The 14,226-nt window shown below is 37.6% G+C and overlaps 1 long non-coding RNA gene across 3 annotated transcripts in view; it reads left to right on the top strand.

Annotated features, from left to right (window-relative positions):
- The window catches only part of LOC137585638 (uncharacterized), a 97,661-nt gene that overhangs the window by 65,768 nt on the left and 17,667 nt on the right, over positions 1 to 14,226 (top strand). The window contains exons 1-2 of one of the 3 annotated variants that reach the window (XR_011033611.1): positions 9,340 to 9,454; positions 9,508 to 9,751. This is a non-coding gene — a long non-coding RNA (uncharacterized lncRNA). Of the gene's footprint in view, positions 1 to 9,339; positions 9,459 to 9,507; positions 9,752 to 14,226 lie in introns of those variants that run through there. The other 2 variants (XR_011033612.1, XR_011033613.1) reach the window with 2 other exon arrangements.

Below are 14,226 nucleotides of genomic sequence, written 5' to 3'. Positions count from 1 at the left end.
ATGGCCATTCGGACGTATGGTCGGAGACACGAGGGGTTGGCCAAACTTGTGTTGCTCCTTCGTTTTGTTTGACACGCATGAACAACCTGTCATAGGCCTAGTCTATACACACACGCGCACACACACACACACACCCATATACAATTGAGGTGTGGGGGGCATATGTTTGGTAATATTGTTAACGTTTGCGATTGTTGTTGCCACGCACAGATTCCTGTGCAAGTGAGCATGCATAATACTCGAAAAATTCTTCTGATATGTGCGCGCGACTTGACTTTTGGGCCTAGCTCTAGCTCCTAACAACAAATCGAGTCCCACTGACTCGATAAAACTCTGCTCACAGCTCATGCGGCAAATCATAAATTTTGAGGGCACTTAATAATTCAACTATTGGATGAAATTTTGATTTCTGGGTAAATTCAACTTGAAGCAAAAGAATAGGAAAGAAAGAAAGTGTTCCATTCCAAACTAAAAGTTGAATAAAAACAACGTTAATAAGCATACAAATAATGATCGTCTTGACTTAAATATGCCTTACTTTCTCAGTTTTCACATATATTACTTAGAGTCCATTCATCAATCATAGATATAAAAACTTTAAACTGAGCCAAATGAGTAGGAAATTTGACTTTTATCAGCTTTCCCTGTGACATATTAACTATAGACTGGTTGGATTATGTCCTTATTGACTTAACCACCTCCACTCCCCATTCATTGCATCAGCATAATCGCATTCTGCCAGTAAGAGAATTGGAACTTCCCTTTTCAAGTTGAATTTTTAGATTTGTTTCCCTGAGAGATTTTTCGCCAGCATTAATTAAAGGAGCCCACTGAAAGTCTATCGTCTGTCGGCTGTCAGTTTTCAATTCAGGTCGAATTGTGGTTTTTTTTTTTTGTCGGTCTGTATAGCCTTACTTTAGCTCAATGGCAAATAATAAGAAGCAACTCATAATCGTCTCATAAAAATCAGATGTGCACACGCACATTAATGCCAACGTGGGGAAGGAACACATCAAGTAAAGGATATGTGTGTGTGTGTGTGTTTGTGGGGGTGTATATGTGAGTGGTTTGGCATAGACAATGGCAACGATGGCAGTGACAGACACCCACATACACTCACAAGCACACGCATACTATACACTTAAGGTCCTTTATAGCGACACGTAGTAAGGCAGTCGCCTGCCACGTTTTGAAGTGCAGGAAGCCCGTGTCTGTCTATGTCTCCCTCTCTCTCGCACTTTCTCTCTTTCACTCGATGTGTGTGTGTGTGTAGTTATTACTTTTATGAAGCATGTGATTACATTTTATTTTTAATGCTTTTAGTAAAATGAGGTTAGTACACACTTGGTTAGCGACAAATTAAATTTTTTCTTCATGTTTTCTTCTTTTTCTATCACTTTCTGACTGCCATGCCTTGAATTTGTTTTTAACTTTAGTCGTTTGTCTTTCCTTTTGTTTTTTCTCTCTTTGTTGCATTTAATGCGAATTCCGCACTTTAGGCAAATGGAAAATATGCTTTTGTAGGCACAAATATTTGCCTTGCTAATTGTTGTTGTCATTGCAAAGAGACAGACTGAGAGAGAAAGGGAAAGAGAAAGAGGTTAACGGGCTGAGCTTTGGGCGGCAAACTGATGAATCCCGAAACATGCGCACAATTAACTTCCGCTTCCGGTTATGATTGAACCCGTTCACTACGATAAGCGATGAGAATGCACACGGACACACACACACACACACACACAATCAGAGTGGATACATAGAGTAAAAGAGAGAGAAACGCATACAATTTCAACCATTCAAGCATGCATTGGACCAAATGTACATGTTATAGTTAACTGTTTGCATATTAATGACAAATAACCCACAATCTGGAAACCTTGCAGCATCCAACTGTTCGAGTCCCAGTGGAACTCTGTGCGTGTGTACGTATATGTATAATACATTGATGTGCAAGCAATCAGAATGAGCGATAAATACTAGATAATATTCAGAATCTGTCCTGCAATTTAAAGTGGGCAACATAACATAATGTCAGACAGACAGAGAGAGAGAGACAGAGAGCATCAAGAAACAAAGGATCGACCTTTCTGTCGTATGGCTCCTTGATGCTGTGTTGTACTCTAGGGTTAAATAGCTACAAGGAAGTGTCCCATACAACTGATAATATATTTAACAAGTTCCACGCGTTGGCCAAGCTTCTATTTATTCATGTGAGACTAATACCCTTGCTGGACAAATGCTTTACTTAATAACTAATTGGCTTCAGTAGTAAGCTTAAATACTATATATACAATAGTAGATAAATTGAATACCTTTGGGCCATACAAATTGTGCAGTAGCTAAAGGATAACCGACGTATTCACAAATTGAAATATTTTTGCAACACAAAAAATAAAAATGACGAGAAAAAATAATAATACCTTTTCACACAGGCTCAAACAAATAGCAGTTAACCAGTCATTGATGCGCTAAGCCCCTTTGGCATTTTTCAGTTTAATTGCTTTCCCCATCTGTCACAAGAGAGTTAAAAGCGTCCAAAGAAAACAAGCAGAGGCGAAAAAAACTCTGACCAAAAGAAATTACGCACAGTCAATATATAGATAATTTGCTCTTGCTGCTGCTGTTGTCGTTGTTCTTAATTAAAATAGCAATCTAGCCAATGCCCGGGGCTTAGACCACTAAATGAGGTCAATTGAAAATACTAAAAGGAAGAAAAAAAGAGAGCAAAACTAAGCCCAAGACATCTCTTTCAATGCTATATGCCAATGGGCATATTTATGGATTTATGCTCAATAAGCAGCACACGCTGACCATTTCGATTTCCATTCTTTGATATACATAGATTTTGTGCCTCTTCAGCAGTTTAACATTTTTATTTGTGTTTAGTTGGCCTTTTGCTTATGCTTTTGCCTTTACCACTTTAGACCTACCAACAACTGTCAACATCTTGAGCTACTTTTGGCCATTTGCCAGCCAAATACAGACTAGCAAATATAAGCAACACGAAGAACCCGAGTCCTTATGGCGACATTTACATGCTCTATAATTACAGTAATAAGATCTCTCACTTTCTTGTTGAGTAAATCATTAGGATTTTGCTTCTCCACCTCCCCATATAGGCAGTTCAATGCTTTAGCCTTTGACTAAAACTATATAACGTCTTAATAATATCCAGTGTAAAAGAGAAAGAAGTCGTCAAAGGGTATTGTGGCAACTAACATCCAAATGTTGACCAATATTTCAGTTCCTTATGCTTCAGTTCTAGCAGCGGCTTTGCTTACCCTTCCGGTGTCTCATAAATTATAAAGAAAAATGGCCAAGACAGCAGCAGCTAGCACCTGATTTGTTTATTTGTGGCACACACACACATACAAACTCACCCACTGGACGTGTATGTGTACTGTGGCGCCATCTGTTCTAGACGGAACAAGACAAAGGGCACACATCCACACATAACGCACACACATTTAATTGCTAGGCAAATATTTACCGAAAACAGTTGAATATAGAAGGAAAAGAAAAAAATGTGTGTATATATCGTCTATATATTGCATTTGCACTGCACGTACTTAATTATTTGTCAATGTAATTGTGTGCACTGCAAGTTGAGTAGTTTGTTGCTGCAACATGTTGCCAACCCATTGCCACTGGCACTGACCTTGTCAACCTTCATACCCACCAACAGCCTTTCTATACGCCGAATCGTGCTAACACTGCAAATATCGTTATCGAGTTGCTCAGCCAACTTGTTGTCTTTTCTCTGCTTTTTTTCACCCATTGTTTGTTTATCCAATGGCCATTGTGTGTTGCACCTGCAGCAGCAATGTCTTTAGGGACCTCCACTTGTCCACATCTATGTGGGTTCAAGCAGTAAGCAACGTTAACTGATCTTTGTGCTAAAGTGCCGTAAATTTCACCAGCTGCCAGCCAAGTTCTGAGTTCAAAACGCCCTCTGCAGCACACAAAGGAAAAAATTAGCCAAGTTTTACACTATATAATTTCCGCCTTTGTCCAAAGCCAAAAACCATTAGCATTAGCACTTCTAAATAGAATATCTTTGGCCTTAGTCCAAGCAGAATGACTATTGCCAAATTGGTTGAGTACGAATTTCTGTTTTGTATTGACTATTTATTTAATAGATTTTCAATTAAATTGCATATTTTCTCTTTCTCTCTCTCTCTCGCTTGATCTCCGTCTATTTATCGTTCTATCTCTCTCTTTCTCTCTCTCTCGTGCGTAAGTCCAAGAAAAATTAAAATGAAATAAAACAAATATGAATCAAAGTCTTTGCAAACGACTTTTATTTATTTCCCATGTCAGAATGAAAAATATATATTTATTTAATTGCTATCAACTTGCTTTATCTCTGTGTGTGTGTGTGTGTGTGTATGTGAGCACTAAAATGCAACAACTGACAGGAGTCAATTTTAATGCATCTATATTTGTTGTGTACACAGTTTGTGCAATTAGTATATTTTTACTATTTTCATTTGATTTTTAATTAATACTTATAGCTTGAGAAAACCTAATACTATTAAGATTGTTTGGTTTCGTTTCTTTCTTTGAGATACTTCAAATGATAACTGCTCAATCAATCGAGAGCAAGCCCAAAAAAAAAAGAAATAAGAAATTGCTTTCTCTTCAAGTCCTTAAACATAAACGAATTGGATCATTTGCTTGATATTTGAACGCAAATAACACTTTGACACAACATTGTCATAACTCTTCTGAAGAAACTGAAATGGGAGAAGACGAGAATCGAAAAACAAAGCACACACTGTCTGTGTGTGTGTTTGTATGTCGGGCAATATAAACAAGAAAAACATGGCTAAAGCTTTTGCTTTGGCCTGCGCCCTAAACGATTCTTCGTGGCTGCCACATACAAGTTGTATTTTTCAATATTGTTTTTCCATGTGATTGAAGCACAAACATTATTAGCATATTCCTCCACACACACATACACACATCCATGAGATGCCATCGCATTTCACCCAACCCATCGCATCCCTTGGGCGGCTCCTTTTTCTTCGAATATACATAGAAGATATATACATAAGTATCTGCTGTGTAGTTCCGTCTACTTTATACAAACATACATCAATAACCTTGTACATTGTAATGCACTTGTCTCGCCAGGCGCGCGCTTTGTATTTACCCAAGCTCTGGCTCTATTTTACTTACTTTTGCTTGGATCTGCTTTTGGCCATAGGTTTAGGGGCTCCACAATGTGGTTCGGTATGGGCAGCTGCCTCAATATGCTAGCTGTTCTTGGCGTTGTTGTAATGGAGCCATGGCATAACATGAGTGGAAGAATGTTTTTCTCCCACTCTCTCTCTCGTTCGTTTGACATTGTTCTCTGTTTGAGGCCACGCCCAGTTAGACTTTTGCCTGCCAACCTTTTATCTCTTAACAAAATATATGTACATTGAGTCCTTATTATGTAAGTACTTTTGTCGCCTAATGGTAATTTGATGCAACTAATTTGATAACAGAATTCAATTTGAAATTTGCCCAAAACTGTCTGCATCTGCCTTACCTGACACATGGACTGCCGGTTGCCTGGCTGAGGTTTTAACTACACATTAACACACAGAAACAGAGCTATAGACTGGCAAACAGACAAAGAGAGGCAGGACGAACACATCCTGTGACCAGGATTCATGTAATTTGCAAAAGTTCAAAGTTTAACAAACTGTTACGTGGAAATGCAAATGGCAAATGTACTACCATTTCCTTCGCCCACAAACACACACACACACACACATCCACAGAGATGTTGGCCACCTCAAACGAAATGTAATTTAAACGCCCAAAACAACAACAATAGCAATAATAACATGCATTTCACTCACTTGCCCACTCTTAATTCTAAAACACAAATAACCCATGCAATATTCCGCATGCTGCATGCTTCATTCCGCATTCGCCATTCGCCTCGAGCCTAGAAATGATTACGTATACGCCATGCCTGAACATTTTGGCAATTAGTGAGGATAGTCAGTCACTCAGTTGGTTCGTTCGCTCGGACGATTGGTTAGTCGGTAGCATCATTAGCCAGTCAGTTCTCTCTCGCTCTCTCTGTGTTTACCATGCGGAAGTCAGCACGGAACCTAAGTTAGTAAACAGAATTATATAAACAGCTGGCGGGGCATCACTGAAAAGCTACGTGGAATAGCAGGGGAGGGCCAATGGCTAGGGAATTGAAATTTATAGGTACATATAGAAAATAAGCATTTTGCAATATTGTCAATAGGTTGAAATTCATAATGCATAATGCACACACATACAGATTTGAGCCAAAGAGAAATGCAAATAGGTTGCTTCATTTTTGGTTGCTCAATTGATTTTCCTTTCCGCATTGTCAACACAACTACCAAGAGGATAACCTCCTAAGTATACGTCCCTTCACTTTACATATTTTTCTAGCTTTCACAAATTGCAAAAAAATAATTCTCTAGAGTGGAAAGCAACCAACCGCAGCAGCTCTTTCAATGTTTATTGCTTTTCAAATACTTTTACGTGTATACCCTACAATTGGCCTTTTAGGTTAAAGGGTAAACAAGGATTAATGTAGGTAAAAGAAAACCGTTTCCCAGCCATCTAGTGAGTCTGTTAGATCTGCTAGAGGATCCCCATTCTGTTGTTCTCTTATCTAAAATCTTTTCTTAATACAGATTGTATTAACGTCGAGCATCTAATGTCAATCTCTACTGACTTCAAAACAAGCCTTAGTTTGTTGTTGTACCAAAAGGAAACTTGTGATAAATTATATACTTCAACTTTATTGAAAATAACTCATTTTGGCCCATCAAAGTAAATGCACTCTTGTGTTCTATGTAGGATTCCACTTGTTGTGTGCCTGTGTGTGCACTTTTGATTTCGTTTAGCTTTGCGTCAATTAGAGACAGAGAGAAAGATCTTTCTTCAAATGCAGCTTGCCTATTATTTCAGGCAAGTGAAGAGCAAATGAATCACTAAGTAACTTACTAACTTGCTAACCAGTTACTATTTTTTTTTTTTGAGCAAACTTTTTAATATGCTTGAAGATGCTTTTCCTTTTTGACAAAATTGCAAGTTAAATAAGTAAGTACAAGGCAGACAATTCAGCAGTTATTCGAGACCGTATTCCTGAGTTTCGACTAAAGCAAACACTCCAACGAAATGTGCACGCAAGCCACACACACACAAAGCATAAAGGAAGTGAGTAACAAAAGCGAAGAAAATATAAGAAACGAAACCATCAACTTAATTTCCTGCTCAAGTCAATTCAACTTTTCTACAATTTGCCTGACAGTGCCAGAAAGAGTGGAAAAAAAAGGGGGAAAAACTAAAAACTTTGATTGCAATTGAGACAAAAATGAAACTCTCTCTCTCTCTCTCTCTCTCTCTCTCTCACTCTGTCTCTGTCTCTGGGTCCCCTTTTCTCTGATACAGACAATAGAAATGCGAATGGGAAAAAATAAGGGGAAGCGGTTAGCCCGAAACTGTGCAACGCTTGCAAATAATAAATGTCCTGGCACCTGGGCTAAAAAACTTTTTGAGCCTTTGATAGCATGTGATGCATTTTATGGATATCCGAATACCGGGAACTCGGAACAAAAAAAACTAGAGGGCCGAGGCTAACTTCGACCGCGTCAAAGTTTGTATACCCTTGCAACTTTTTTGGTAACTCTATCCTTACCTATTAGCCATCAATGTGGAAGAACGTTTTATCTAAAAAGGCTTAAGCTTGAGAAAGAAAGGCCTACAATCATAGGAAATAACGAAGATATTGATCAAATTCACTGTTTTCCACCGATCGTTCCTATGGGAGCTATCTGATATAGTCACCCGATCTTTATCAAATTCGGCACAGTCATTAACATATATATTAAATTAAGAAATGTTTAATTCAAAAGCAATCGCGTTAAAAGTAACGAAGTTATTTACAAAAGTCACTGTTTTCGACCAATCGTTCCTATGGGAGCTATATGATATAGTCATCTGATCTTGATCAAATTTGGCACAGTCGCTTATAGGCGTAGTAAACTCTCTAATATTTCACGACAATAGCTCAGAAAATAACGAAGGTATTGAGAAAGTCACTGTTCGTGACTTGCTCGTTTGTATGGGAGCTATATTATATAGTCTCCCGATCTTGATCAAATTTGGCATAGCCGCTTATAGTCGTAGTAAACTCTCTAATATTAAGTTTCACGATAATAGCATAGAAAATAACGAAGTTATTGAGAAAAGTCACTGTTCGTGACTTTGGGGTTTGTATGGGAGCTATATGATATAGTGGTCCGATCCGGCTGAATCCGAGATATACAACGCCTGCAGTATATACAAGCCTACGTGCAAAATTTCAGCTCTGTAGCTCTTACGGTCTAGGAGGAGTTTGCGTTGATCCAGACGGACGGACGGACGGACGGACATGGCTAGTTGAACTCGTCTCGTCGTGCTGATCAAGAATATATATACTTTGTATGGTCGGAGATGCTTCGTTCTATGCGTTGCACACTTCTGACCAAAATTAATATACCCTTTTTGCAAGGGTATAAAAACAAAAAAAATAGGAAAATAGAATCATCTATCCGCTCACATGTCTACTTGGCTCAAAGTGTATTTCATGCAGCTCTGCATTTAATTGAATTGCAAGCCAACAGCGACGATAGGCAATGCCAGTGCCAGTGCCAGTGCCAACGCCGCAGGACTTTTATCACTTCCTTTGGCGCTTCAATAACTTCTCTGCCAAGACAAGCAAATTTTTCGAATCAAAAGTGTATTTTCCTTTTCCTCATATATTGACCAAGCCAATCACACAGTGCTGGATCTATGAGAGTGAAATGAGAAAAGATTGCCCCTTAAAAACGATTTTTAAAATTCTTTATATTTTATCACAATGTAAATCCAGAAAAATAGTTCTTATTCATTAGTTTCAGATCAACAGAGTAATCAAATGCAAAAAGAAAAGTTTGCCCCTTATGTATGTTTAATTGTTAAGGTCTTTTGTTATTAATATATTTTAAATATTACAAAGTACTTATTTTCATGTCCAATGGAAAAAAACTTCCCCTTTCAACATTAGCAAATTCGGATCCGCCACTGAAAGTACAGAGAAAACTAGAAAAAACAAACAAAACATCAAAATAATCAGCTTAAACACCAGGCCCGTTGGTGTGAAAGGCGAATAAGATTTTGTCCTATAAGTAAAATGGATTTTTAATTTTGCAACAAGCTAAAATTTTAATTTTTGCTAAATGAATTTTTGAATTTTTAATTAAAAAGCAACCTTTAGACTTCCAAAATATTCACTTGCTGTCTTGAAAACTTAAATAAAAGTCTATCTCCCTAAAAGAAGAACAACAATATAAAAAAATACAATCGACAAACTTTGGAGCATGGCGAATTGCAATTGGCAAATCCTTCAAATCACCTTACTGTGCCTGCATCATTGTCAAACAGTCAACATGTGAGTAGGTATAGAGCATATTGTATACTCATTAAACTTTTTCAATTTTCAAGCCTTTCAGATGACAAGTTTTGAGGTGGTCTCGTGTGGCAACTCATTAAAGTTGCATGGCAACAAAGTTGGCCGGAACTTAACTTACTCTTTTACACACCCCCTCTATTCACTTGAAGACGAAGCGAATTGGAACTCAAACTGAAATTGAACACCAGAAACTTGAAAGTGAGAAGACTCGAAAACACTCAAATGGCATGTCATAAATTTAGCACCTAAAATGTATCCTAGTGACCAGAACTGCATGTAAGTGAAAGCTATTTTCTTTACAAGTCAAATGCAGCTAATATTAGTCTGAAAGTAATAGGTGCTATACAGCTTCAACTTGGCCAATAATTTTGATTAAATTTAAGTAGTAGAGCAAGGGTTGGATATATTCCATGGTCATCTTGCATTTGACTCCGAAAATTTTACCACACGAGGAAGTTTGTCTTCAACCTAGCATAAATGTTAACTAACCAGTTCTTCAAGCTTACCAAATCATTACTAGAACGTTGCGAGCTCAAATTCAAATATTTTAACTATGTAGGTTTATTTTGTAACGTGAAACGTGATAGATTTAGATGCATTTCGAAAATTCCCTTCTATCTTTTTCTCTGTTGTTGTTGTTAGCTTTTACAATTTTTGGGTAATTTAATTAATAGGATTTTCGCATTTGGCTTTGATTTTTAGCTGGAGAGTTGAGTGTAGAGGATCAGAGGCAGCTGTCGGTTGTCAGTTAACCTTTGATCCCATTTAATTATAAAACGCCGCAAATTATGTCACACCAAATTTGCTTTCGCCTCGACAGTTGGCATTTGCTGTGTGCGGTTGAAGCTGGAACTCATCCTGACACGTCGTCCTTGTTGTCGAGGCATTTGCCCATTTGTAATGAAAACACCCAGCATATGTGTGTGTGTGTGTGTGTAAGAGTGAGTGTGTGAAGTTTTATTTCTGCTCAGGTCAGGTGAGTCGCAGTGACAGTCAAAAGTGACACGCACACGCACATATTTAGGCCGGGTCGAGTGTGTGCTGTTAAAGTGTATGTCGCTAGGTAGAGTGAGGTAAGAATATGGGGGTGGGAATATGGTAACTGATGGCAAAAGCTTAACGAAATGTTAAAGGGGGAGAGGGATTGGGTTTGGTGCGGCTCCTCATTTCGGTTGACTGTGATAAGAAAGTGTCAACACAAACGTGACAAAGCTACAAATGTTTAATTTTTATGACTGTGGTTGGGTTTGGGTTGGGGTTCGCTCTGGACTCTACTCTGGTCTCTACTCGCTTGCTCGGATCTGCGGTGGTTTGGCGCGTGCCTTGCCGCTTAACTCAACTTATTTACAGTTGGCAAAGGATTGGAGTTTGCCTCTTGGCCACATTTGGTCAGTTTTTGTGCTGAAAATCACGTTTTTACCGTAAACATGTTGCAAAGTTCGCGGCTATTTTATCTTGTGTGTCTGTGTGTGGGTGTGTGTGTGTGTGTGTGTGTGTGTGTGTGTGTGTGGGCGAGTTGTGTAGGTGAAGTTTGTGGGGGAATGAATAGAAAGGAAGCCAGCAAAAAAAGAAAAGAAAAATGGACCAGGCCAAAATGGCGAGAACGTGTAGCCGAAGAGCACAACCAGCAGCAAACGGCAACTGTGGCGAAAGTAAAATATTTAAATTTAGTTTTTAAACAAACAAACACTCACAATTTAAATGAAATTTATTCAGCCCTTTGTGTGAATACTCTTTTGGATGGCAAACCTGATAAAGGCGATAAAAGAAAAGAACGAAACTGATATTTGATTCAACCTGTATAAAGCGTGACTAAAGTTCAAATCAGGTTGACCGAGTCTTTAGAAAGGGTATTAAAATATTGTCAAGTCAATGAATGAGATTTTACTGTATACACATTTGTGGTTTTTATTTAATAGAAATGGTTTAGCAGAGGGAAGAGACATGGAGGAGAGAGTGAGAAAAAGGGAGGGAGTACAGAAAGCAGAGAACATAACAAATGGTTAGAGACATCAGGCAAAACATTTAATTTCAGTTTTGTAAGCATTTTTCCTCTTGGCTAACTTAATTTCTATGCAAGTTTTTAGCTAGAAAGCTGCCTTTTGTTTTTTGGCTAAAAAATTTTAATGCACACACACAGACTCACACATGCATGCAAAGACAGTGAGGCAGAGAGAAAACGAGATATACATATATAGCTACATACATTTGGGGGCATAATGAATGTGCAGCAACATTTTTGATGGCGCCCGCTGACAACAATAAATTACTTTTGGCTTTAAACGAAAACCATTAGCATAAAACTTGGCAACATCAACAACAACAACAACACATCCTCTTAACGCTCATACTAGGCGTATGCGCAATATTTGTCTGGCTCTAAATTTTTTAGCCAACAATTTGCCAGCACTTACATGATTAAATTGCAGCCTCGATGATGGCGTGGCTAAAACTTTTCAAATAAGTATGCGAGCCTTTTAATTAACTAACTTGCTGGCACTTTCTCTTCGACTCCCTTTTTTTTTTTTTCTTCTATTGCACAGTTTTTAATATATATTTGCTGTGAATATAATTTTTTATTTTTCAGTTTCTCATTTTTCTTCTTACACATTTTCATTTTGCTCGCAAGCTTTTATTAAGCGTTGCCATAATTTCATGCAGTAAACTTGCTAATTGCGCCGCCTTGCTTCCTTTTAACTTGGCACTTTCATACACACTGCCACTTTGCAACACTCCAAAGTAGTCCAGCTCCCCGTGCTCACTCCGTCTGCCACTCTTTTGGAGTCTTTACCAGTCTTGGGCCGACAAAAGCTGCCAAAATACAAGGACCAAAAGACGTACAAAATGTAAAGAAACCCAAAACTAAAAACGAGAGATGAAAAAAAGAACAAAGTAAAGAAAAAGGAAAAGGGTAACAGACAGAATGAGAAGAAGAGCCAAGCCACAGAAGGAGAATTAGTTGCCCCAAAGTGTTTTCCGTTTTTAATATTTCCTACAACTTGGTCGAAAAGTTGCTGCCGGGCCACTTTTGGCCACTTGGTCACGGATCGTTGCTGTTCGCTTGTACTGGCCTGGTCTGGACTGGTTCCTTGGTCACTTGCCTCAATTTCTGCTTTTAATTAAATGAGCATTAGGTCATAGAACCTGTCCCTGCTCAGACCATGTTAAGTGGCCTAGCTAGGCACCTGAGTAAGTACCCCACTCACATGTTAGAACCCACAAAAAAAAAAAAAAAAAAAGAAAGGGGAGAGGCTTTTCACGCGACAACAAATCGCGCGTAAATTGCATGCAGTTAGTTTTAAAGTTTAAAATTAATTTTTTGGCCAACATCCCGACTACGTAGAGAGTTTCTGTGTTTTTAATAGCTGTTAATATTTATGAACTTTTAGTTGCAACAAAACGAATGAACAAACAAACAAACAAACAAGTAAATAAACAGCAACAGCTGCAGCCAATGTGTTGCCAATATTTAACCAACCAGGCTATGTGCCTCACATTTCAATGCATTTTGCCATGAATTGCCATTGGACCGGACCAAAAGCCAAACCGAAACGACGGAGCGAATGTCAAATAAACTGTAAGCATTCGGGTGTGAATTGGCTTATATTTTTAATAATTCTGCATTTAATAATGGACAAAAGGCAACGAACTGCACAATTGAGTGCATCAGCTAAAATTTTTGAATGATGCTGGCAGATAATTTTACTTCAGCTTACTTTACCGAGCTTACTGCACTTTCGATTCATTTCACTCTTTAATCTATACTTGCCGTTATCGATCAAAACCGTTTTCTTATGTACGTAAAAGCAACTGAATTTGTTGGCTAAAATAAAACTAGAATGTATTTATTATTTCTGCTTATTAGTATTTCAACACCTCCACCTCTATTTATCCAGTTTATTTCCATTCGTTGGGTTAATTAACAGTAAACTTATTTAAACCAATAAACATGGTAAAACGAAGAACGGAATCTCGGAGATTTTTCAAATATTTTGCTTTACTTATTTTAAACAATTGTCCAAACACTTCACAAATAATCAGATTAACATAAAACCAAATTTTGAGTAACTGAACTCTATTTGTGTTCTATGTTAGTTGGTTGCTTTAATGAAATAAATAAAACTCGCTGCAAATGATTATTAATTATAAATATGACACTTCCCAATGCATTTAATTCAAATTGGCTCAATTATTTTTGTTATTTGAATCTCTACTATATTAAATGCATCGTTTATAACATTTCATTAAATTCAAGTTGATAATTAAATTGTTAAACTGTTGTTAACTTCACTGTTTCTTTTGCAATTTGCTAGAATATATTAAAATTGAAGTTTACTCACAATTTAAGTCTGCTGCCCAGCATGACTAGACTATTTCTTTTTTGTTGGTCTTCATCTTAGCTATCCAACTGTGCGTATACATGATAATTGGTTGAATCATCACAATTCAGTTTCTGCAGTCTAAAAGTAACCCATCTGCAGCTAGAACAGCTGCATAAACAGCACTTAAATATTTAATATAAAAATGTTTAAAAATGTTGGTATAATTTCTTTTATTGTTATTGTATATTGTATATAACAAGCAAATATTAGCTGAAGAAAACAAGAATCGCCAAGGGAGCGGAAAAATAGGTATAAATAAACTCTATGGGCGATCGCCTATATTAGAATTCTCCCATTTGAATTTGTATTTGCGGAAATTAATAAACAACTTCAATAAATTCAACTGACACTGTGTTATAATGTTTTAGA

The sequence above is a fragment of the Drosophila tropicalis genome, unplaced genomic scaffold (genome assembly GCF_018151085.1).
Source record: "Drosophila tropicalis isolate 14030-0801.00 unplaced genomic scaffold, ASM1815108v1 contig_878, whole genome shotgun sequence".
Classification (NCBI taxonomy): domain Eukaryota; kingdom Metazoa; phylum Arthropoda; class Insecta; order Diptera; family Drosophilidae; genus Drosophila; species Drosophila tropicalis.
This window is presented reverse-complemented; position numbering and strand designations above follow the sequence as displayed.